We start from the raw sequence: 25,731 nt of genomic DNA, 5'->3' as shown, positions 1-25,731 counted from the left end.
AAAAATCTACCACCTCTTTTTGAGACTGAATTCCACTAAAGTAACATTTTGAGTAATTTCCTCAAACAAACTCATATCAGACCAAACTCAGTTCATAAACATATATAAGATGCTATACTAAAGCACTGACCTTGGAGTCAGAAGTCCTAGAATGGCATTCTGCTGACCAAAAATGCCATTCAGGCCTGTTAAGACTTCATTGACTAGTTTAACCATTTAATATTACAAAAAGTAGATGGAAAACATTGACCTGGAAAGGGCTGATACTAAATGACAAACTGAGATCTGGTTGAGAAGAATGGAGAAAAAAACAATCCAGGTCTCATCATGAAACATTTCAACACCATGAGTTGTTTTATTTGGGGAAGTGAGCAGAGAGCTACAAGGATCAAGGGGATAGCAACCCCTCTCCCCAACACACACTCAGGTTACATCACATAGTGCAAAGGAGAGAGCTCATGCAGTAGCAGCAGGTCAGGATGGCCTTAACAGTGAGTAAGTTGAAACTTTCTCTGTTGTGTCTCATCCCAGAGGTGTGTATAGATGGTAGTGGTGGGCTAGGGAGAAAGGTATTGGGGGGGGAGGGGAGAAAGAAGGTCTGATTTCTAAAATGATCATAGCTCCAGGACCAAAAACTGTTTTCCAGGGTGTCCATTTAGAGTAGATAAAGCATAGAAGGGCATGGAAGTTCAGAGCGAGGGAGATGGTTGGATGCTCAAATTCCATATTTCAAGGTCCTAGAAGTTGTATCACTTCTTAGAAAGGTACTACCATAAGTAGGGAAGAGATCAGGGGGCTAGGCATGACTCTGGGAATTTGATGAAGTATAACTATGGGCACTTGAACTGACAAGGACGTGGACACTTAAGAAGTGGTTGGCAAGGCAGTTATATTGCTTCTACTCTTGGTAGGGCATCTTCCCTAAAACTCAGAGAAACTAGCCAGGTAGAAGAATGGTGGCTAAGTCCAGAGAGTCAGAAGCATAACTGGGAGGCAAATAAAACATGGTTGTCCTGGCCTCATTGCCAAAATGGAAGCCCTTGGAAGGAACTCACCAGAAGAAGAAAAAGGAATCTAGCAGGAAGAAGGGATGTCTCAGGGTGAAAAGATCCCCATTGAGGGGAATGCTGGGAAGTAGAAAGAAGCTGAATAATGACAGAAGAATTTAGAGTCATAAGCACAGCCAGGAGTGGAAAGAAAGTAATAAATAATTTGTCTGTCACCTGAGAACTTATCAAAGTTCACAAAGAATCATTGATCCAAGGTTAGATGTCAGGTGATAATTTGGAGGTTTATAGAAATGTCGGAAGTCTATCTCCTGAAGCATACAGTCACAACTATTTAAAGAATTTTTCTAATTATTCCTAATTCATCTGAGTTCCCCTCCCTTCTCTTTAACTTCTCATCTTTCATTGATCTCCTCTGGTTAATTTTATCTCTCTTCAAGTCATTCCCCAAGCATTTTAGCTACCATTGCCTAGTCACATCCCTATAGTGGTATAATGAATACATGATTAGTGATCTTTGGGAAACTCCTTTCCCCATTCTGGTCCTTCACTATCTATAAAAATATTGCATGAAAAAATTGATCATGTGACACAGAAAAATAATAGTTTGGAAATCAAAAGATGTTTCATAACTTCTCTGAGCCTCATTTTCTGGTAAAATGAGATCTAATGACATGAACTCTAAGCCCTGCTAGCCCTAATATTTTGGGGCTCTATAATTTTATAAACTGATTTTTATAAACCACAGGAATATGGGTAATTCTGTTATCCTATGATAAATCCACATCACCATCACTTTTTTTCATTACTATGACCACCTCAGGGTACTAACTAAATACCTGAATTATGCTACCATTGAATGAAAGAAAATGCATATATTGATGACTATATTCCAAGCACTATATTATGATCTATGGATATAAATATAAAATCAAAGACAGTCCCTGACTTCAAGGACCTTACATTCTTATAGAATCATATAGCACAAATTGAGATTTGGTGTCCAGAAAGGAAACTCTGGTTCAATGAGGAGGTTGGGGTAGATGAATAGGTTCTTCCAGAACCAATGGCAAAGTTCCAAGAAATGGCATGGTTTCAAATTTAAGAGGGATTTAGGGAGAAGGTATGCACTTCTCAGCAAGGTGGTTGGTGAGAAAATGACTGAGGAGTAAAGTGAAATATGGTTGGGATCTGACTAACAGAGTGGGTCAGATGAGGTAGTCCTAGTTAGGACCAAGTGGCAATAGGGCAGAAGTTAAGGAATTAAAAGAGTTAAAACCTCTAAGGCATGATCTCTGTACTCCAGCAAAGTCAATTATGAAAAAAAAAGAATAAGGAGCAGGGAGTGACACTGTAGGAGTCAGATAATTTGGCAGGCTCCCAGTAGCTCATTAACATCTCAAGAGAAGGGGCAGCTAGGTGTCCTAGGGGCTAGAGCCCTGGCCTGGAGTCAGAATGACCTGAGTTCAAATTTGACCTCAGTCACTTAATTATCTAGCTGTGTGACCTTGGGCAAGTCACTTTACCCCATTGCTTGGGGGGGGGGGACAAACACAGTCTTCACGAAAACAAACTCCTCTGGGGGAAGAACAGTTCAGGAAGAGGTCTAATGAGTTCCACATCCTCCTCTGTTCTAGCCCTTAAGAGAATTGAGTAGAAACAACCATAAGGCTTTGTTTTAAGGAATCATTAATTCATGCTTTTAGACCCATTAATTTATGTTGAATTAGACACTATAATGAGCAAACTTTGAATCTGAAGCAAGCATCACACACACACACACACACACACACACACACACACACACACACACACAAACACACACACACACACACACACATACACACAATCACACTCACCACACACCTTGAATTCAATTATTTGAGGAATGGGACAGTAGAAACTTTGGGATGTTTTGAAGCTGCTAAGGAATGCATTATCTTAGACAGTGAAACAGTATGGTATGGGACTGGGAGTTCCACTGGATGTAGTAATGGGGTGAAGAAGTTGTACTTAATAGTTTCCTATTTGACTTACCACTCTTGAGAAATAGGTCCTCAGCAAAGATATTTACTTCTGAAAGACTGAAGGTGTAGATAGTGCTCCTCTAAATCTTAATATCATGAACCAAAGTTCCAATTTCTACTTCCTATCTATAGCTATAGTCAGTTAGATGGGGGATAGAGCTGTGGGCCTGGAATCAGAAAGTCCTGAGTTCTAATTTGGCTTCAGACACTTAATCTCTGTTTGCCCTCAATCCACAGAACCTTCCTCTTTTGCAAGAATCCAGGTGTAGCTGCCTGCCTGGAGGCATTTCACTCCTGCCCTTATCTGATGCCAAATGCATCTCTTTGCCCAGCTGAGGACTCTGGGAGAGAGACAAGGAAGGAATATGGGTTTTCAGTAAAAGGTCTAGATAAAAAAGGTAATAAAAGATTGCATATTGCCAGTCTAATGTGCCATTATAGAAATAATGGTTCTCAGCTTAATAAAAACTGAGTTTCACATCCTGGCCCTGAAACTAATAGCTGCATAGTATTGAGTAAGTCACTCAACCTCTAATCCTTCATTTCCTCATTTTTCAAATGGAAATACTGAAAATTATGTTACCTCCCTCATGAAGCTATCAGGGTCAAAGTATGTTGTAATTTTCAAGGTGCTTTAAGATCCAATCTCTTTATTTTAAATGTATGGACACTGAGTCACAGAGAACATAATGATCAGTCCAGGGTCATACAACTGGAAAATGTCTGAATTTGAATTTAAACCTAGATCTTTCCAGAAAGCAACCTCCATGAAGTTGTGCTCTGGTAACTTCTGCAGATACCACAGTTACCAAAATGTCTTGGCACTGTCAAGTGGGTCAAATTATATGACTTCATCATTGAAAATGACATTACCATCTGCTTTGTTACTGCATGCTGAAGACTATGGGATTCTTTCATCTGACTTGTCCCAGAAACCCTTTATATGTATTGCCTCCTCTCCCACTCTCCCACACCCAGAACATGCATTCCATAAAAGCAAAAATCAACTCATTTTGCTATTTGCTTTTCTAGTGCTTACCATAGCATTTTGCATATATAACTATTTAAATACATTTTCATTCTTTTGGAATAAACGGAGTCACAATCATTCTACACCTCATAAAACCCTATTCTAAAAGTGCTGGAACAAATGGTAGACTTTCTGGGCTTCCTTATCCATAGCCTCACCACTCCATCACTAATTATTCTCCTGTTCCATCTCCTGTTCCTTCTTTACCTGTATCCCATCCCCCAATATACCTGGGTAAAGCTGTAAACTCTGGCCCTCTCACTCTTGGCACACAATATACCCTCTCCCCCACCTTTTTTGGGTGGAAGAGCTAAGTAATTGACTAAGTATCTGAGCTGTGTCTGGGGCTGGTTCTGAACTCAGGTCCTCCTGACTTCAGGGCCAGAGGTCTATCCACTGCATCACCTAGCTGCCCTCCCTTTTGTTTTCCTTCTCCTTTTTAAAACTTCCCTTCAGAAGTCCTGGTTTCCATTACTTTTATTATTTTTTTGCTCTTTTCAGCTCCTTCCTTGCTCTTCCTATAGCTCTTCCTATAGAATGTTCCATCCAACAAAAACTATACTTGTCTCCTTATATACTGTTCTCTAGCTACTAACAACAACAAATATTTATAGTTAAGGTCCTTTAAGGTTTACAAAGCACTGCTCTCATTGATACAGGGAAAAGATGTAGAGAATTATGAATGTAACAGAAACAAAATCTGTCTCTTAAATCTTGTTAAATAGGTGGAGGTTTCCTGCTCTTGAGATTTAAGTTGACTAGATGTACAGAATTATGAATGTAGTAGAAACAAAATCTGTAATCTTAAATGTTGTTAAATCTTGTTAAAGGGATGGAGGTTCCCCATTCTTGAGATGTAAATTGACTCCCATTGTTTCATTGTTTAAGGTAAAATTTATTTCCTGATTTCAGCCTTCAACCCTCTACCTAATTCCTACCCAGTATTGGGAGGGCGGGGGAAGGGAATTCACCTTTTGTCCTCTGGATAATAGGCATGACCATAAAAATCTGAGTTGAACCTCCACTCAGGGCCAGTCACCTCTCCCTCTCTGGCCCAGTCAATTCTGCTTGACTGTTCTTTTATCTCTGACTCTCTCTTTCCATATCACTTTCTTTTTGTTGGAACTTCTTTGAATAAACCTCTATTTTCTTCCACACCTACATTTCTAGGTCTGAATTGTGATTCATCATAGACAATGATTGAACTCAAGAAGCAACTACCTCAATTTGAGGTAGAGTATATTTGTATTATTATAAAGAAATTGAAGCTTGTAGATTTAAAGTCACCTGTCTCCTCTTGACTCTGCCATTAACTAAATGTCTCCTAGTTTCTGATTTGTTATTCATAACTAAACAGTAGCATCCTGGTTTATTGCTCTGTCATCCTGTATGGGAAAGTGGAAAATGTGGATGCCTAAAGGCTTTAGGGGTTTGAGTGAAGATGAATGAGTTCACTTAAAAGACCAACTCTTGACCCAGAAGAATTTAGGGACAAAAAACCCAAAGTTTATTACATATTACTGTGGTTAGCAGAAGTTAAGGGAGAAAGAGAAAATGCCTGCAGTTGAGACAGTTAGAAGTGACTGATACTCTTAGGAGAGTAGCAGTAGATAAGCAGCAAGGAAGGGTATAGGGGGGAGAAAGTTTATTTGGGAAATGATGCTCTCTAAGAACAGACTGGTTTCCCAAGGTAAGTCCTCAACTCAACTGAAGAGAAGATGAATTAGACTTGTGCCTGGGGGCAAAAATTTACTGAGTCCTTTCCAGGAAGGGGCAAGGAACTTTACTAATGTTCATTGACCTCATCTCAATAGCTTGGACAATGGGTTTGAGGTCAGTCTTAATGATAGGCCAGTTCAGAAACTAACTATTTGACATGGTCAGCACAAAGGGAACAGATTAGTTATAGAATGTATTTCTCTGTAGAATATTTCCTCTACTATATTCCCCACTCAAATAATATAGCAATGTGAGAAATGTAGGGTGTTGGTCTTCTTCACAGGGTGTGGAGGGGAGCCCTTAGGGAATCCATTACAAAGAGGGAATGGCCCAGCCAATCACAAGGGTGGAAGAGTTTTCCTAATCCCATTCCAGGGATACCAGACCCCAAACCAGTTCTCAACTGGTCAAGAGTGACCTAGAGATCTTGACCTAATGCTACTGAGTTTGTGCAATTAGGTAATTGAATATTAACACCCCCCCACACACACACTGTGACAATTGGGGTTCTTTAGCATATGTAGGGGGGGGATTAAATTAGGGGCATGTCATGGAATGGGTAGACCTCTTAGATTGTAACTCAAACTCTGAGAGCCTATGAACATCCACGAGAGAGGGGAAAGAGTATCTGAAGACCATAAATTCCCTGACTTTGAAGACAAATTGTTGCCTCACACCTAGGAGTGAGGTACCTGTATCTTGTAATCTGTATCTTGCAAGGTTTGTGAATAAAATGTACAATTTTCTCTCACTCTAGCAGGCTAAAAAGAAGATTTAGAGCTGTCCTTGCCTAGCAGGTTCCATTTTAGGGAAAGGCAAGGTGCATCTCTAGGTAGACTGAGGCAGCATCTGGAGGGCATTGACTTACAGAATTGGAAAGAGGTTGATATTCACTTAGGATCACTAGTTGGAGATTCACTGCTTCTAATGTGGAAGAAATGAATCTTACAAGAAGAGTAACAAAACAGGCCAAAGAAAGAATCCCAAAAGGGCAAAAAATGAGTAAAAGAAAAATGATTAGGAATGCGATAAGTGCAGGAATCACTAAGGAGAAAAACCAGGAATCCCACTTGGAGGAACCACTTAGGGAAGAATGACAGTGTAAGTAAATATAAAATAATAGTCCATGATCTTGACAAAGATTTGGACCAGTTGGAAACCGAATCAGTGTATCTATCTTATTTCTTTTATCAGTGCTCCAATCCAAGGCTTTTCAGTATGTAGGAGAACACTATAGCAATGTCCTAATCCAGGTCTCCTATTGACTACCCGCTCTGACTGTGGGAATTTGCCATAAAGAGAAAAGGCTGGGACATGATTAAAACAATATCAAAATCATCTTTGATGACTTAAAGCATATACAGCAAGATAAAACATTCTTAACTTTGTTTGGGTTCATACAAGTGTCACAACTGACAACCAACCATACAGTAACAATTCCACCTCATAGCCAGACTCAGGAATAAACAGATTGGAAACATAATTTTTTAGAGGAGTTTATTAGGGAAACTGAGCTAGAAGGTGCTTGCTTTGGACTGAGGCCAAAGCTGTACTTTCAGCTTTTCTCAGACTTAGACCTCCACTCATAACAATTCATGACCACATTCCCTGTGAATGGTTTGTGGCATTTCTCTAGATTTGTGGATTACTGACTTAATGATCCATTAAAGAACTATACCTGAATCCAAAACTCAGATTCCCAAAGTTTTTTTTTTGTCCTAGATTGCAAATTTCATTGATCACAATTTAGGACTAGATAGTTATTTTCCTCTCAAGGAACTGCAATAAGTAAAAAGGAAAGCTTGCCAATACAATCATATACAAGAAACTTCACCAATTTTTTTTCTTTCTTGTCTTTCTTTTCAGGTTTAAGTTTGTCTTGATGTGAAGAACAAATCAATAACCAATGACTAATTTTAGGTCTTATTATGATAATAACTTCAAATAACCTACATTTTCATAAGTGATAGCCAAATAGTTGGAGATATAATTTCCTCTTAACTTCATCCAAAGGAGGATAACTTCAGTTCTCTAAATGGTTAGAATACTTAGAAAAAGGGTTTACAAGGATGATAAAATAACATAGCTGATTTTAAAATAATTTTCCCACAGATTTTAATCTTTTTTTTCAGCTCATACTCTAATAACATCCAAGTTGTAAAAAGTTGCTCAACATGAACAAAAGTTTACCAATTTGTGTAATATAACAAACTTATTGTTTTAAAGTAATTTCAATAGAATTAAAGACATTTCCAAATTTCCTTTCATAGGATTTAGGCTTCTGTCACCATAGGTATATTATAATATACTATTCACATTTTAAAATCTCATATAACCAAGCTATAAATGAAGTTTAAATGAAGACTTCCTACACATGTAGGAAATAAGCACAGAAATAAGTTTTGTGTGTGTGTGTGTGTGTGTGTGTGTGTGTATATATATATATATATATATATATATATATATATATATATATATATCTGATATATCAAAACTCAAAACAAAATTTACATCAAAAGAGCAAACAATGAAAACTTCTAAAATATACAGGGTTCCAATATCTTATTAATTAAAATAAATGGATCAAGATTGTTGTCAATATTAAATTACTGTACTAGATTACCTTAAAATACATAGAAAGGGATTTTTTTTTGCAAGGCAAATGAGGTTAAGTGGCTTGCCCAAGGCCACACAGTTAGGTAATTATTAAGTTTCTGAGGCTGGATTTGAACTCAGGTACTTCTGACTTAGCTGGTGCTCTATCCACTGCACCACCTAGCCACCCCAGAAAGGGATTTTTACAAGCTTTTAGTACAAAGTTTCTAAGTATTACCTTCCCTTGGTCAAAGGTATTTATAAGAGAAAGGAGGCTCAGTTTTTTTTAAGTCAGAGAGAAACATACCTAATTAAATTACTCATATTATTATAAACAAAAAATTTACTTAACATATTTTTATATTAATTATATCATTAGAAATAATTTCACAGTATATTTCCAAATTAACCCATATATGAATATATCCTTAGGTGAAACAAGCTTGTATTTGCAAATATATCTTGAAATAAAAACAAACTTGTGAATTACACCCTATTTTGTCATTTCTACTGGAATTCTACAACACTGATACTCTTACATAAGGTTAGATTTTCTGTTACAGTACTCATTTAAACTCAGTAACTCAGTTAAGAATTTCATAATTTTCATAATTCAAAAAATATTATTAATTTCCTTTCAAATTTAGACAAAATTGTTGATAATTTTTGAAAATACAGTATTTTAGAGAATTACAGCACAGGACTAACCCATTCATTCATTTAAAAAAATTGCTATATCAGCTGGCTTAAATTTTATTCCAGACTTCTTTACATAAAATTGTCTCACAAACCTTGGGTTTTCTAATAAAAAAAAAAACCATGTAAAGTTATGAAATAATTACATCTAATTAAAGAGCTAATACAAAGGAGCTAACATTCATATAGGTGGAAGCCGTGTGGAGAGTTATCTTTCTTTGTGGAAGGTAGGGTTACCCTGGAATAGAGTGACAAGATGACTTTTTCCTATTGAAAACTTGACACATTTGAACAAAACTGTGGAGTAATTCATTGTGAGACAGGTTAGCTCTACCTTATTGGGGAAAGAATATTGTCATAAAATCATTGTACTGGCAGTTAGACCATCAAGAGACAGGTTTGGATTTACTATATTGTCACCTATTTGTTAATAGAAAATCATATACTAACACTTTTCCCAGCATTGTTAAGAGTGCTGTGGTACTTTGCTGATATGAGAACCCATATCCATAAAGCCAAGGATTCCCACAGCATCCAGGCCATTACCAGAAGTCCTGTTTCCTATTAAATCATGGAATGGGATTCTGGAAAAGACAGTGAGAAGGGTGTCTCTGAACAACATTTACCTCACTATAATAAACATAATGTACAAGTTATGATGACATGTCTTCTTCAATTACGAAGGACAACTATTACATCAAGTGACCCTCACTATGACCCAGGGGGATGATTCTCCTTTATTCCCTTTTGCAAATCATATAACTTGGCTTAAAAACCATTCAACTAACAAATTTCCTAATATAGTGTGATAAATAATAATTATAATAATAATAATAATAATAAATATAATAAGTAAAATAATAAAATAACAATAAATTTCATTTGAAATGAAACCAAAATAAATTAATTACACCTGAATCTATTTTCCCAAATATTATAACTGTTCAATTTATAATTTCTTTTTTTAGTATTAGTTTTGCATGAGTTATTTGAGTGATAGTCATTTCGATTTCCTTAAAAATTTAAAAGCTAAGGTCCTTTTTCTCCACAAGAACACATCCATTTTGATCCTTTAAAACATATGGGGCACCAACTCTGGAGTCAGGAGGACCTGAATTCAACTTTGACCTCAAATACTTAATAATAACCTAGTTGTGTGTCCTTGAGCAAGTCAACCCATTGCCTTGCAAAAAAACAACAAAAAATCACCACTAAGATCACCTGTCTCAATATGGGAACTTATCAGAAAAAAAAATATGATTCCATTACTCTATCTTTACTCATTTGCATTTTCCCCAAAGACTTTTAAACTACAGAATATTAGTAAATGTATATAAAATTTTACAGTCTTAAAAAATTTTAATTTATATAATAATGGAAGAACTCCACAGTCCATTTTAAAGACTGTGTGTGTGTGTGTGTGTGTGTGTGTGTGTGTGTGTGTGTGTGTGTGTGTTTTACTAAATCCCTCTTTTCCAAACTCAGAGGGATTTTCTTCTCAAAGAGTTCCAGGTCTCTTATTCCCTTATTTCCAGGTCACTACAAAATCTTTGGAAAGACATATAAAGTTCTACTAAGTAGTCTTAGTCCCAACTTAGAATTAAGTTTGTGGGACAAATCCTTAGGAAAAATCTGTTGAGAAAATTATGTAAGTGGGATTTCTGTTCACCTTGAAAAACCCATAACAAAATACCTGTCTGCCTAATTAATGTAATTTATCCAAATTTATGGGGAAGTGGGAGTGGGGCAAGGGACAGGAGTGTGGTATGGGGAGCTATCACTCTTAATTCAGTGAAATGGAATAGGAGAGAAAAGATGAGTTGTGAGTCCTAGTCAATTCACAACCTTATTCCTTTCAGGACTCCAGAATGCACAGCAATATCTCCCCAACTCCCCAGACCCAAAGGGGAAAAAAAAGGAGAGTACATAAAACAGTTCAAAACACAGAGAGACAGACAACAGAGGCAGAATGAGCAGCTAAACCAGCTAATCAAGATAGAGATAGAACTGAGTGTTGGTCTAATCACAACAACATCACCTCCAACAGCATCCCAGAGAGCATCCTTGATGCTTTCAAGTCAGGATGTCCACGGAGCTGTAGAAAGCTTGATCACACAGCATTCCTGAGAATGAGATCTCTATGATGCCTGCAATATACCATGTTCTCCAGAGAGTGTGATCCCTGGGCTGCTAGCAGCACATTGCTCCTCTACTCTATCCTGGGCATAGGGGAGACAAAAAAATCCCAAATTCCAAAAATTCTGAAAGAATGTGAATTCAGCTGGGACATGAACCTGGGCAGAGGATGCCTTACAAACAAAATAAGAAATAACTTACCTGAAAAGCAGGTTTTCTGGTGTTAGAGTGGATGCCTATCCCACAGTGGGCACCAAAATAATTGTTGCCAGACACTTATGACTGGCCAAAGGTTTCAGAGGTTCAAACAAATGTGAATGAATTCACTTCTTGACCCAGAAGAATTTAGGGCCAAAAAAAAGTTTATTACTGTGCTAAGCAGAAGCTAGGTTGATCCCCTGAGGAGACTGAGCAGCAGTAGCACTATAGTAGAGAAATGAAGGACAGTTCCAAGGACATTGCAATTATGCTGATAGCAGTCATGGGGTAGGGAAACAGTAAAGAAGGGTTTAGAGGTATGAGAATTTGTTTGAGGGAGAATGCTTTCCAAGAGCAGACTGGCTTCCCAAAGGAAGAGAGTTAAGCTTTTTCTGCTGTAGAGCAGGAATTCTTTACTAAAGTTCATTAACATTGTCTCAGTAGCTTGGACAGAGGAACAGGGGTCAGTGCTAATGAAAGATCAGCTCAGAGGTTAGCTATTTGACATGATTGGCACAGAGGGAAAAAATTAATTATAAAACATATTTCTCTGTCCATTATTTCTTCTGCTAAAATCATGGTGATATACTGAGTCTACCAACAAAGTAATCCATACATTCATGGCCACAAGGCCAGATTGATGACTCAGGGTCAATTTACCTTTCCTCCTAACTGAATCCCAGGATGACTTCCTGCCCATTCTGTCTTTTTTGACTGTCTGTCCAAGTCCCTTAGTCCTTACACTGAATGTGTTGCCACCTTTTCTCACCCCACTATCTCCACACAGGACCATGTTTATACCTACAGAGGTTCTATCTCTGATTTAATGTCTACTCAGTTTTCCATTTTGCTATGGACATCTGGAGGTCTGATCTCCCCCACTTAGGTATTTCTTCACACTGGACATCATTTGCACATTCCACAGCACTGGTTTTGATTCTTTTCCCTTACGGTACTGACTCTGATCTTTGTTCAACAAGGTGAATTAGTCCAATTAATAAGTTAAAGATTCAGCTAAATATCCAAATACTTCATTTTGTGACAATGTCATAACCAAGTTTCATTCATTATAAGAGAATTTCCTTCAAGGCAATTTTTCCTATACCCATTTCCATTTAAGAACCTGCGGCTCCTTTCTCTTAAGTCAGAAAAAACTTGCATTCTAAGTCCTCTATCAAACAGCTCCACATTTCTTCTCTTATTCTTTTCCAAAGAATATGTCTTTCAACTAGTTTCATTATATTTTACACCTTTACTATAATATCTTAAGACTTAGCAATAGGAGTGACCTGATAAATAAACTAGAGCAATCCTCTTATTTTGCAGATGGGGAAATTAAGTCTCAAATAAGGAATATGATTTATGCAGGGGTATATGGCTAGCTGTGGGTCAAGCATTTGAAAGTAGATCCTCAAGCAGTTTGGTAGAGACAGGAGATAACACTTTTAGTTAGGAGAATCAGTAAAGGGAGGATATGATACTTTAAAGATATTTTGAAAGAAGAAAAAGATTTTGCCAAAAGAAAATGGAAGGATTCTGAGCATAGCAGACAGTGTGATTTAAGAATTGAGAAAAGAATAAGATGCCTTAAAAAAAGCAGAATGAGCCAAATGGAAAAAGAGGCACAAAAATTCACCAAAGAAAAAACTCCTTAAAAACAGAATTGATCAAAAGGATAAGGAAGTACTGAAGAAAATAATTCCTTAAAAATTAGAATTGAGCAAATAGAAGTTAATGACTTTGTGAAAAATCAAGAAACTATAAACAAAACAGAGAATAGAAAAAATAGAAGACAATGTGAAATATCTCATTGAAAACAGCTGACTTGGAAAATATATTCAGGAGAGATAATTTTAAAATCTTTGGACTGAGGGGGCAGCTAAGTGGCACAATGGATAGAGCACCAGCCCTGGAGTCAGGAGTACCTGAGTTCAAATTCCAGCCTCAGACACTTAATAATTACCTGGCTGTGTGGTCTTGGGCAAGCCACTTAACCCCATTGTCTTGCAAAAACTAAAAAAAAATCCTTGAACTAACTGAAAGTTATGATTTAAAAAAAGATCCTAGACATCATCTTTCAAGAAGTTATCAAGGAAAACGGATCTTATATTCTAGAATCTAAGGGTAAAATATCAATTGAAAGAATCCACAAATCACCTACTGAAAGAGATGCCCAAATGAAAACTCCCTGGAATATTATAGTCAAACTTCAAAGCTCCCAGGTCAAGGAGAAAATGTTACAAGTAGTCAGAAAGAAACAATTCAAGTATTATGGAGCCACAGTCAAAGATTTATCAGCTTCCATAGTAAAGGATTGTAGGATGACATTCTGGAAGGAAAAGAGCTTACATTGCAACCAAAAATCAACTACTCAGTAAAACTGAATCAACTACTCAGTGAAACTGAGCATTCTCTTTCAGGGGAAAAGATGGACATTCAATGAAATAGGTGACTTTCAAATTTTCCTGATGAAAAGACCAAAGCTGAACAGAAAATTTGATCTTCAAATGAAATCCTCAAATGAAATATAGACAGTTAATTAGGAAAGGGAAATCATAAAGGACTTAATGATGCTGAATTGTTTATATTCCTACATGGGAAGGTAATGATAGATTATATAAACTTTTTCATTGTCAGGACAGTTGGGGAGTATATATGCACAAAGTATATATGGATACTTCATATGAATATGAAGGAATGATATCTTAAAAAAAATAAAATTAACTGGTGAGAGAGGCATGCATTGGGAAAAAAGGAAAAGGGAGAAGTAGAATGGGCTAAGTTATCTCCTATAAAAGAGGCAATATAAAGCTTTTATGGCAAAGTGGAAGAAACAAGAGGGGAGAGGAAGTGAGTGAACCTTACTCTCATTGGAATTGGCTCAAATTGGGAATAGCATACACTATCAATTGACTGTGGTCATCTAATTTACCCTACAGGAAATCAGGAGGGGAAAAGGATAAGAGAAGGGTGGAGAGGGATGGAAGGGAGGACAGATTGGATGAGAAGCTAGTCAGAAGCACAACATTTTTGAGGAGGGACAGAGTTGAAAGAAGAGAAAGAATAGATTAAATAGGGGCAGAGGAAATAGAATGGAGGGAAATACAGTTAGAAACTGTAACTGAAAAACATTTTTGAAGCAAGTTTCTCTGATAAAGTCCTCATTTATCAAACTTAGAGATCTGAGCCAAATTTATAAAAGTAAGAACTATTCTCCAATTGATTTTTGGGGGAGTGTATTATGTTTTCTTTTATAATATGACTATTATGGAAATGTTTTGCATGACTATAGTTTTAGTTGAAGTTATCAAAACTATCTATAGCCATATTAAAAAATGTCCTAACTCACTATAGATTAGAGAACTGAAAATTAAAACAATTCTGGGGTATTGCTTTAAGCCTACTAAATTGACAAATAAGTCAGAAAAAGAAAATGACAAGTACTAGAAAGGATGTATGAGGAAAAGAGACATTAATACATTGTTGGTGGAGTTGTGAACTAATTCAACTATTCGGTAGAGCAATTTGGAATTATTCCCAAAGGGTTATAAATGCATGCCTACTCTTTGACCCAGCAATGTTGCTATTAGGTCTATATTCCAAAAGAGTTGAAAAACATAAAGGAAAAGAACCTATAATTTAAAGTATCTCTTTTCTGTTGGCAAGGAATTGAAAGATGCCCACCAGTTGGGGAATAGTTGGACAAATTGTGATACGTGATTATGATGGAATATTAGGCTATTAGAAATGATGAGCAGGATGCTTTCAGAAAAGCCTGACATGAGCTGACACAAAGTTAAATGTATTTTGTACAATGTAACAATGATATTGTAGGATGATATTGTGAATGACAGCTTTTCTCAGCAATACAGTGACCCAAGACAACATTAAATGATGTATGGATAATATCTCTCATCCTGAAAGAGAGGGCTAATGGTATCTGAATGCAGACTGACGTGTGCTTTTTAAAACTTTTATTTTTTTGAGTTTTCTTTTGGGGGAGAGGAGTTACATTTTCTTTTCTAACATGACTATTATAGAAATGTTTTGCATGACCTGTATCAAATAACCTTTGTAACCTATATCAAGTTGCTTGCTTTCTTAATGAAGGTGGGATGAGGTGGGAGGATGGGAAAGAATTTGGAACTCAATGTTTTAAAAACAAGTGTTAAAAACTGCTTTTACATATAAGTGGGGAAAAAATGAAATACTAAGAAAATTTTTAAAAAGAAAAGAAAAATAGCAGGAAGGCCCTAATGAGGGTCACCTAAGGAAAGAAAGGGAGAAATTACCTTGTGGTCCAGTCTATTGGTCAGAAGAAATCTGACTTTTGGTAGCTTCCAAATTAGAATAAGAGATAGTTATAAGTTAGTGTGAGTAATGAATCCCCTAAAGGAGTCATAGGTAATTTAAAGATTAATTATTACTGAAAATTATGTCTGAAGCTCAGTTTCTATATTGTAAAGGCAGTGAAAGTACTATCATGGAGCGGCTAGGTGGCCCAGTGGATAAAGCACTGGCCATATAGTCAGGAGTACCTGGTTCTGGCCTCAGACACTTAACAATTACCTAGCTGTGTGGCATTGGGCAAGCTACTTAACCCCACTGCCTTGCAAAAAAACTAAAAAAAAAAAGTACTGTCAGGAAAACTTCTGAACTATGGCAACCTGGACTACTTACATCTCTGAGACTTGAGTACCCTAATAAATGAGTAGATCTTAGAACCATGTCTGGGAATGGATTATTGTTTATAAACTTGGCTAGGATCTTTTACATAGCCATTTTAGAGATCAGAGAGAGATAGCAAAGATTGTAAATAATGATTGTTGTGTAGAATTATTATTCTATTAAAAGGTGTGTTGAGTTAGAGTCAATAAATTCACTAGAGGGCTTTTAGATACAATGGAAAAGCCCTACCTTAATTTAAAATTTTTTTATCATGTACTTTTGCCCAAGAATTGCATGAGAAGGGAAAGCATAGTGGGGTTGTGATCAACAGGAGACCTTAAAGAAGAATGTCTTTCATTCTACTCATGATAGCCTACTCACATTATAGGGTCTAGAAGGAAACATCTTCCTAAGATCCCAGACCTATGAAATGAAGGCTAGGATATTTGAAAGTGGGAGAGCAGATTCATAGACACAAAAATATATATAGTGGCATTTTTTTGTCTTAGCAAAGGTTTGGAAACAAAGTAGGTAACCATCCTTTGGTGAATGGTTAATGAATTATCACACAAGAATATAAAGTATTATTATTACTGTATGATAGAAATAAAGACTGTATAATATAGAGAAGCTTGCAATGACTGACATGAACTGATGCAAAGTAGAGTAAGCAAGAAATCGGTATAAAAATGATTAAACCAATGTAACTGGGAAAGACAATAGCAAGAGAAAAACTGAGCACTATTTAAATCTCTACAGAAGTGGGGGATGTTGCATATACAACAAATGTACATGTTATCAGAAGAGATTTATTTGATGGTCAGTTTTGCTGAGATTCTATATCATTGTTCTTTTTTACTATTTGTCACAAGAGAAGTATCACTAAGGAGGAGGAGGAAAGGGATTTTTTTAAAAATAAAGCTTATCTACAAAATAAAAGTATCAATAAAAGGGGGAGTTTCAGGATTCCCAGAGAGCAAAGAAACTAAAAATACAAAGTACTGTATAGCTTGGAGGCAGTAAGGGAGGGAATAAAGACTAGAGCTTGGAGCTGAGGCAGTGGAATTACATTGGGAAAAGAGACTTGAAGAGATCCCAGTCTCTTGTTGGTCCTGACAACAACTAAAAGACAAAGGAAAATGGAAGGGAAATTACTAGGAATAAAGAAGGTCATATGGTAGGGCAAAAGAAATTTTGCTTTTTTAATAAGATGTGGCTTAGCAACCCAGATTTACTCTCTACTAACTATGTGACTCTGAGCAAGTCACTTAGTCTCTCAACCTCAGTTTATTCATATGAAAAATAAAAAGACTGGATTAAATGTCAGCTAAGTTGCACAGTGGAAAAAGCAAAAAATCTGAAATCATAAAGACCTGAGTTCAAATCTGACCTTAGATACTGTGTGAGTCTGGACAGGTCATATAACCTTTGTGTGCTTTTGTTTCTTCATCTATAAAATGGGGGGGGGGTAATAGCTCTTACATTTCAGAGCTTTTGTGAGGATCAAATTAAAACACTTTTTAAAGTACTTAGCATGATGCCTGCTAAATGGTAGGCATGATATAAATACTAATTCCCTTCCCCTCTCTGTGTTAAATCCTACACTCACACAAGTTAGAAAACCATTATTAGAGTCTTAATAACTCCTGCCTATAACCATTTTCCACAACAGATAAGAATGAAGGAGGCCTCTTTGGCACTCAAGAATGATCTGTCAAACCAAGCTCAATCTGTTGTAAAGAGAGTTATGAAACAAAGATGACTGGACATAGAGGAAAAGAACAGAGATTTGCATACCACAACAACAGTTTCTCCACTATGTGACTTTGGGCAAGTCATATACCCGAAAGTGCCTGTTTTCTTATCAGACAAATGAAGATGACAACACCAGGCCTGCTCATCTCAGAGAGTCTTTTCAGGGGAAAAATGAGATAATAGTGGATATAAGGTACTAGGGAAACCTAGAAGTATGATATAAAAGTGAACTGATTCTGTTGTTCCCAACGATAGTCTAGATTTATCTGTGAAAAATGGACAAAAAGCATTCATCTGAAAAAAGCTGATTCCCTGACAAATTGGATTTAAGGACTGAAAAGGGAGAACAAAAATACCAATTCGGGTCTCATCATGAAACAGAGGCTTTATTTGAGGTAGTGGAAAGAGTTACAACATCCCAGGGAATGGATAAAGGAGGACTCACTTAGCCAGGGAGTCTGATTTCTCAGAGTTGTTTTTTTTTTTTTGCAAGGCAAATGGGGTTAAATGGCTTGCCCAAGACCACATAGCTAGGTAATTATTAAGTGTCTGAGACCGGATTTGAACTCAGGTACTCCTGACTCCATGGCTGGTGCTCTATCCACTGTGCAACCTAGCCACCCCTAGAGCTGTTCTTCCTTGGAAGTTCTAGGAAGCCTGGCATGGAGAAGGTTTCTCTGCTGTCTTTCATCCAGGAGTATGGAAATGGAGATGGGAGATAGGACTTATTTGGAGATCTTTCTGAAAGGATTGCAGCTCTAACAACAAAGGTGTTTCTTCCTATGGGATTTCATCCCATCCAAGGGAGAATGAAGGGTAGAGAGTTATGGCAGAGCGGAGAGAGGATGAGGGAGCCCAAATCCCACAGGGATGCTGAAGGTCTTAGTTTCATGGTTCTACTGGCATCTAGCCCTGCTACTTTCCTTTTTTAGTGACCATTATTGCTGGCAGGGTAAAGAGCATAGGAGACATTTCTTCTGCCACTGCTGTTTTGGGCATGGTTCAAGGCACCAAAGAGGGCATGGCTTTGGGCACCTAGGGGTGTATTGTTCAGGATACCAAGGAGGGCATGGCTCTGGGCACCTAGGAGTGTATGATTCAGGATACCTAAGAGAGCATAAATCAGGGTATCTAGGAGGACCTGGCTCTGGGCACCAAGGAGGGCATGACTGAGTAAATCTAGGAGGGCATGGTTCTTGGCATCTAGGAGGGCATGATTCTAGGTACCAAGGAGGACATAGTTCAGGGCACCTAGGAAGGTATGGTTCTTGGCATCTAGGAGATCATGGTTGTGGACACCTAGGAGGGCATGGCTCTGGAAACCTCAGAAAGTATAATTCAGGGCATTTGGGAGGGCATATCTCTGAACACTTAGGCTGGCAAGACTGCAGCCCATTGGGAGGTGACTGGCAAGCTGTCTGCACTGCTGCTGATTCTGGTAGGACATCTTTCCTGGATCTTTGTGTATCGGAAAGAAACATAAATCGGTGTTCCCAGGCAGGAAATTCCAAGACTAGGAAAGCCTGAGACTTCCTCTTGAGATAAGTCATGATCTTAGAAATCTTTTGGGTTAGACAGGGCTAACAAAATGACCAAAGCACTGAGAGTGAGAGAAGCTGGTTTCAAATTCTGGGTGAAAAACATTCATTAGCTCTATGACTTTTTGCAAATCATTTAACTTCTCTGAGATTTGTTTTCTCATTTCTTGTTGTGTCAGCTGTGTCTGCCTTGCCTTGATCCAATTTGGGTGTTTTCTTGACAATGATCCCGGAGGTAGGTTACTAATATCCTTCTCTAGCTCATTCGATAGATGAAGAAATTGAGGCAAATAGGTTAAAGTGACTTGCCTAGGATCATATAGTTAATAGATATCTGAGGCTGGATTTGAATTGAGGAAGAGAAGTCTTCCTGATTCTATCCAGTGTACAACTTAAGATTTTCTGTTTGTATACCTACTTTATTATATGAGAAATAATTCCTATAAACTGTAATAGGCTTTATCAATATGAGTTGCTGCTACAGTTCCTCCACTCACATCCTCTTATATCTCATCAGAACAGAAGAGTGATAATGAGATTTCAGAGCCTCTGAGAGTGGAGTACAAAGCTCTACAAAGCCTTTCTTGACTGGAAAGGATTCGAATTTAGAGCAAACAATATACAATTTAAAACTAAGTTGAAACTAATTTACTCAAACTATGTAGTATGATATAGCTCCTTTTAACAGTTCAGTGATCAATAATCCATATCAAGAAAGAAAAAACAAAACAAAATAAACTATGGAATCTGATTGTAGAGCAAACACACTATGTTCACTTTTTTAAAATTTCTGTTTTTTTTCTCATTTTTTCCCCTTCATTCTCATTCCTTTTTCACAACATATCTAATGGAAATAAGTTAAACATTATTTACCAGATTGGTTGCTGCCATGGGAAGAGAGGAGGAGGGTGGTAGTAAAATGTGAAACTAATAAACTTGGAAAGGAATGAATGCTAAAACTGTTTGCAATTGGGAAAAAACTAAAATAAAAAAACTAGTTTGATCAATAGGTCATAAATTGTGGAGGCCATAGCAACTCATAAAGACCACGTCTAAGGCATGGACAGGTTGGAGGGAGTCTTCAGATCAAGAATACTGTGGATATTTGGAAGATTTTTTATTGTTGTTGTCTTGTTTCTAGGGTTCCCCTACCTTCCATTTCAACTACTTATTTACTCATTGGTCTCTGGGGCTAGATTTTTCTTTCTTCAGTTCATTTTTACAGACACTTTAGGAACCCTGAACTCATGATTGGAACATATACCGTGTAACAAGGGGTGATGGACTCCTTATATAATTCCAAGTATCTGAATATCTATTTCTCCATCTACAAAATAGTGTTAAAGTAGGTATAAAGGAAGAAACAATGGTTTCTTAGAATCTGGATCAATCATCAACAAGTATTGAGTAAGAAATTGCTACTTAGGGAGCATGGTACAAATAAGGACTGGGAATAAAAGGAAAAGCAAAATCTATAGCCATGCCCTGAAGGAGCTCATATCCTAATGAGGGAGGCAACATGTCAATAGGTTCTTATAAGAAACATGGAAAGTTAATGGAAGGTAACCCTAGAGGGAAAAATTTCTATGAACCTGTGTCATCATCTGAAAAATAAGTGGGTTGGAACAAGTGATCTGAAAAAGTTATTACCAGATCTAATCAATCACTGCAGATGAGTCATGGTTTTATAAATGTGTGTGAGGGCTAAAATTATTGAAATTCTGATTAATCTTCTAATAAATACACATCACCACTACTATTGGACCCTGATTAAAACCTTAAAATCTGGGGTGAATGAATGGGAAAGAAGGGGAGATGTTGTACTAGAAACAGTGCAAGAGGCTACCATGTTGACTAAGCAGCTCCTCAGTCAACATGATAGTTTCTTGCATTGCCCAACAATTAGATTCTTCTACAGAAGAATAGAGCAAGGAAAGTTCTAACATGTTACTTTCACATTATCCTTTAGTTCAAGGCCCTTCTTATACTTCCTCTTCTGGCTCTTTATTTTCCTGAACAAACAGGACTCAAAGACCACCCACATGAAAGCCAACAAAAACCAGCTTATCCTTAGCAACTTTCAACAACTCCTTCCTGATTTCCACCACACATGGTCCTCACTTAATCACCAAAGCTTAAAGGATTTTAGAAGTCATCTAACTCCTTTTTTACAGATGAGAAAACTGAGTTCCAGTAACTTACCAGAGTTCATACAGTTAGTAAACCTGAGCCAGAAGTGAACCCAGTACTTCTAACTCTGAGTTCAATCATGCATACTGTCTCTATACTAAATGCCACAGAATTCAATTTTAGAAAGGATTTTAGAGGTCAAAAATAAAATAAGGAGTCTGATCTACTCTGATGTCAGAAGAGACTTTAGAGATTAACTATTGAAAGCTCTTCATTTTACAAATAAAGTATGAGATTGAGAAGAAAAGTGCACTGAGAAGAAAAGAACACTTAGTTTAGTAACAGATTTAAGATTTATATTCAGGTCTTATAATTTCTGATACTGGCATTTTAAACATCATTGGTAGTTTTAGTGGCAGTTAAGAAAATTCAAAAATGACCATAATGAAATCTCATGCATTTAATATGAAATTAGCAACTTATATTATTTCATACCATAGTCCAATGTGTAAGCAGAAAGGACCTTTGAATTCCCCAATAGTTCAATATTTCTCTTTTTTTCAGAAGAAGGAATGAATCCCCCCCCCCCCCCAAAGGCAAAGGGTCTAGAAAAGCACAGAAAATTCTGATTCCTAGGCTGTGGCTCTCTATGCTCCACCAAACTGCCTCTACTGACCTTCAGCATCCAAAAGAAATCTCAGACCCAAGATTAACCCTTAAGAATCTCACTCACAGGGTGGCTAGGTGGTGCAGTGGATAGAGCACCAGCCCTGGGGTCAGGAGTACCTGAGTTCAAATTGGGCTTCAGACACTTAATAATTACCTAGCTGTGTGGCCTTGGGCAAGCCACTTAACCCCATTGCCTTCCAAAAATAAAAAAGAATCTCACTCACCAGATGCTCTAACACAGATGAGAAACCAAGTGGTCAATAGATGGCTTTGGTGTCAACAAGAGCCTCTTTAAAGGACTGGAAAGTTAACTTCAGAGGAAATGGGGACAATCCTGGATTTTGAGATGACAAATATCTCAACAAATTATAATCCTCCTGCAATTCCAAAAATTATTTACCATACACTCATTTCCAGAATCTTCCTCTTTTTTATACCTCACTTGGGTAGCTGTCTGCCTGTGGGCAATTCATAAAAAGTCCTTTCTAAGACCGAAGTCCCATTCCTTTGTCACATAATTGATTGAATCCAACCCATAAGCTAGAGGTAAACAATATTTAAAAATGATAGGAAAATCAGTGTTCTGACATTGAGTGAGTCACAGAATCACAGACTTCAATTGTCTAGCCTATGCATGAAAAGAAACCCCACTATGATGAATATCCATCAAATGACTCCTAGCTTTTGCTAGAAGACCTCCTAGGCAAGCAATCTACCCTCTCTGGGAAGAGACCATTCTCACTTTAGACAGATTTATTTGTTACTAAACTTTTCTTTACATCAAACCTTTAGCAGCCTCCTTACAACTTTTATCTGCTGCTTCTGGTTCTGCCTATTGGGCTAAAGAGAACAAATCGAATCCTTTCTCTCCACCATAATTCAACTTGTTAAAATCCAGCAATATTGTCTCCCCTAAATCTCCCTTTATGTCAAACATTTCCAGATCTTCAAACCAGTTCTAGATATCATAGACCCTATGACTTTCTCCACTCTGGTAACCCTTCTCTCCATATTTTCCAAACTGGCAATAACCTTCAACTATCCAAGAATAAACATCATATGTTGGGAGCCAGGGTCTCTAAGCTGTTTGACACAGTCGCACCAAGAAGACTCAAGGCAGTCACACTGCCTAATGGAACATTTCCTTCTTCAATATATATAGGGATTTCATGCATACCAATATTTATAGGTTTATTATTGATTACAATATTTACTCACCCTAATACTGGAATGACTATAAAGGAAGGATCTCAGAAAAATTCCTTGAATAAAACATTATCAACTCTGTCTAAATTTAACAGGACTGCCTCTCCCTGAGGCATACAAAAGGCTTCAACATTATGAAATCTCTGGAAAATCCAGCACTGGGAATTCCAAGGAGATACCAGAACATATATACAGGGAAAACAGATACAAGATGGGTCAGGTAGAATTCCAGGGAAATTAATAGTTTTGCCCCCCTTACCATACACAGGAATATATGAAAAAGATGGTGAGAAATTAGTTAGTAGAGGTGACAGATACGTGAACTCCATGGGAAAGAATAAAAAAGTCACAGAAACTGTGGCTTCTACCAACTAGGCTAGAAAGAAAAATTGGTTATTGTAAGAGTTAACGGATGGGTGGACAAGCATAAAGACCCTCACTACAGACTGTCAAGGAAGTGTATCAAAAAACATTACCTACACAAAAATATTAAAAACTTTCCATTAAAAGAATTGCTTAATTAATAACCCTAAATGAATTAACAATTATACAATGTAGCAATAAATATAGTAACAGACAGGTTAAGGTCATCATGGTCCAAGTAGGGATAAGAAATTAATTAACTATATGATTATTACTTAAACTTGTAATCACATGATTAAAACTTGTAACCATATGAACTATATGATTGATGATGAAAATTGTACACTCTTGTAACCAAGGAAATGATCTCAGCTTGCTTGCTTGAAACATACATGATTCTGAAACTATAAAAATAAATCCAAGCAGCTGACAGTCAGTCAACCTGCTCCTGCCTATAAACACTTGTTGACTCAACTCATTTCATTGACCCTATCCCTCCTGTCAGGTTCCAAGAACCCAGCAGAGGCTAGACCCCTGCAATCATATTCAAGATAGTCTGAAAAGAGCAGAGCATAGCAAGATTATCATTTCCTGAAAGTCTTGACTCTCTTCATGTGTTATAAGACTTTTTTCTTTTTTTACTGTCATATCACATTTATGACTCATATCCCACCCAGATATCCATATAACTTTCAGAACACCTATTTGTCTATGTCACTAGCATTTCATATATGTAAGGATGATTTTTTTGGTAATCAAGTGAAAGACTTTATATTTATCCTTGCATTGTATTGTTTTACATATATATGTAAATGTATATGTGTGTGTATATTTATTTCTGTGACAAATGGTGACTTTTTCTAGTGTGGGATGGGGAAGAGTGGGAGGGAAACTTTTTGGAACTTAAAATGCAACAAATATAATTTTTAAAAATTAGGAGTAACATTTTCTTTCCTCTAGTCTTATAGTATCTTTCATTTTTCCATAGTCTCTCAATACCACTGGCTATGGCTCAGAAATTACATCTGTCAGTTCCTTCAGGACCTGGTAATATTTCACTAAGGACAGGTAACTTAAACTCATCAAGGACAACTGGACACTTTCATCTTGAGTAATGACTCCTCCCTAGTTACTTTTGTTCTGCCATTTCTGCTGCAAAGATTATTTTCTTTTATAGAAGAAAAATAAAAATAATAAAATAAAATGTGTTGAATGGCTTTACTCACTCTCTATTGTCAACATTTATCATCTCATCCACCTCAAGACAATGTCCTATTATTTCTTTGATCCTCTTTTTCCTTCCAATGTGGGATAAAGCCCATTTTGTCATTCTTAGATTTATTCACCAGCCATAATTCATTCTGAGTTTTAACATTCCTGCACTATATGATTGTACCTCATACTTATACACATCTTTTGTTATCTGATCTTGCTTCCATATTTTAAAGAATTCTTTTAAAATACTTAATAGGTTTGGTGAATTGTCTGGTCTATTTATATAAATCTCATCTTTTCTAACTGAGATTTTCCTCCTTCTTTGTGTCCTTAGAATTTCTTTCTTTAGCATCTCTCCTGTGCTACTTCCCCTAAAACATTTTATTCTATAGAATTTTATACCAATTTTAATACTAAAATTATTGAACTTTACCTCCCACCAAATCCAGAGTCCAAACATATCCTTCTCTATGACAAACTCTAGGAAGGAGAGGGCACTTCTCTCCATGCCTTCCAGCATCTCCTCCTCAATGGTCAATTTATTACTCCTTGTGAGAATCAGATTCATGTATTCCATTAGTTCCTTCACATTTGGAAGATACAATTACCATTAAGTAAGTCATAAAGTTATTAGCCAATTTGTTTTTGGCATGGAGAAAATTCAAGCAGATATGTAGATAATAAAAGACTTCCCTTAGTCCCATCACCACTACAGGAAGTTTCAATGTGTCCTTGATGGAATCTCTTTGAGTTTTCTCTACAGTGGATATCTGTCACAT

The 25,731-nt window shown here is 36.9% G+C and overlaps 1 long non-coding RNA gene across 1 annotated transcript; it reads left to right on the top strand.

Annotated features, from left to right (window-relative positions):
• Positions 1-65: 65 nt before the first annotated feature.
• On the top strand, positions 66-24,887 carry LOC141511278 (uncharacterized). The gene is made up of 3 exons (XR_012475300.1): positions 66-495; positions 5,235-5,296; positions 24,726-24,887. It is a non-coding gene; the product is annotated as an uncharacterized LOC141511278 (long non-coding RNA).
• Positions 24,888-25,731: the final 844 nt, after the last annotated feature.

This window comes from Macrotis lagotis, chromosome 2 (genome assembly GCF_037893015.1).
Source record: "Macrotis lagotis isolate mMagLag1 chromosome 2, bilby.v1.9.chrom.fasta, whole genome shotgun sequence".
In the NCBI taxonomy this organism is placed as follows: domain Eukaryota; kingdom Metazoa; phylum Chordata; class Mammalia; order Peramelemorphia; family Peramelidae; genus Macrotis; species Macrotis lagotis.
This window is presented reverse-complemented; position numbering and strand designations above follow the sequence as displayed.